A 1,558-nucleotide genomic window follows, 5' to 3' on the forward strand; every position below is an offset into this window, starting at 1 on the left:
GTTCATGCCTAAACTTGGGATGAGAAAAGGCCCTAATATTAGCACTTCCATAGGGTGTGCCAAGGTTGGACACTACTTCATAAAGAGAGAGAGAGAGAGAGAGAGAGAGAGAGAGAGAGAGAGAGAGATTGTGCCAAAATGACACTGCCAAGGCATATTTCCAAAGATATTAGAGCACCCGTCTTGCCATGCACTAATGAAACAAGCTTTATGACAACGGATGTTTCAATCTTATAGTGTTTTAGACAAAACTATTCACCAAATAGCTTACAAATAGAGGCATCTAATCTGTGTCTAAAAATGATGAACGATTTCATCTTATGTGCCCACAATACCTACCATCTTCTATTGAGCAACACGGAAATTTTGAAATTTGAGTGGCACAAACTACTTCTAAGGCACATATCTTTTCATTGCACACACACATTATTAGCTCAGAGCCACGTGCAAAAATAAAAGATTCGGGGATAGCCACGTGCAAAAAATAAAAGATAAATTAACCAGGACCGATTTCGAGATTGAACCCGACGTGAATCGAACACGCAACCTTCTGATCTGGAGTCAGACGCGCTACCATTGCGCCACGGATCCCTTGTGGCTTACATGCGTTCAAAAGTATAGATATACTCTAAATTGTTTTTCGGCTGCCGTTTCTTTCCTGCTCGGCCCATCGTACTACAAGCTCTGCCCAGCTTGCGTCAAAAGCTTGTCAAGCCACGAAGGGGGATGCCGACGCTGCCCCCCTATGATATGGTCACTGGTGTTGCTATTTTCAAAAGTAGTCGTCGTAGAAAGGCGACAGCAGAGAGAGAGAGAGAGAGAGAGAGAGAGAGAGTATAAATAAAATATCCTCAAAAGAGGCTGCCTGCCGTTTTCATTTTGACTCTCTCATCAAGGTTGAAAGGCACCATGAATAAGACATCCAGATATTTGCAGCCTCAATAACAAAATCTCTTGGTTATTGAAGATTGCACTTGCTTCAATGGGGCCTGGCTGCAATTCAATTACAGTTACAACGGACCCTTGAGGGATTTGCCGTTGTTTTAGCTTTTCCACTCAACTGTGTTGCATGTTCAAGCGCTCGGCATCGATAAGGTGGACAGCCTCTTGTATGTCCGGGGGTAATCAGCCGCCCCAACTACCTTTCGCCACACAGAACTGACTCTGAGAGTTTGTGACCTTGGGCAAGCTGTCTCAACCCAGCCTTAGATAAACACACACACTAATTGATTCTATTTTTGTAAGTCAATTAGATACAAGAATAATTAGCTGCGGGGGTTTCCATGTACCTGTTGTAATCGAGACCCACACGATGCGAGAGATTGAGCTGAGCTTTGTACGGGTTTTGCTACCGAGGCATGCAAAGTTACCTCTCCTCGCCCCTTTCCCCTTTCTCGCCTCTTCTGGTTTTTCTCTCTGTTTGGTGTTGAGTCCGACTGACTCCTTTCCCCCCTGGTTTTTCTCTATATTTGGTGTTGAGTCCCAAGGGGGAGGGGGGGGGGGGGGGGGGGGGGTGCTTTACATGACGCACATGTCAATGGTCTTGTCCGTAGCGAGG

At 45.4% G+C, this 1,558-nt stretch overlaps 1 non-coding gene across 1 annotated transcript; it reads right to left on the reverse strand.

The window, feature by feature from the left end:
- Nucleotides 1-519: 519 nt before the first annotated feature.
- On the reverse strand, nucleotides 520-591 carry TRNAW-CCA (transfer RNA tryptophan (anticodon CCA)). Its single transcript has one exon. It is a non-coding gene; the product is annotated as a tRNA-Trp (tRNA).
- Nucleotides 592-1,558: the final 967 nt, after the last annotated feature.

Source organism: Adiantum capillus-veneris, chromosome 28 (genome assembly GCF_014529385.1).
Source record: "Adiantum capillus-veneris isolate H3 chromosome 28, ASM1452938v2, whole genome shotgun sequence".
NCBI lineage: Eukaryota > Viridiplantae > Streptophyta > Polypodiopsida > Polypodiales > Pteridaceae > Adiantum > Adiantum capillus-veneris.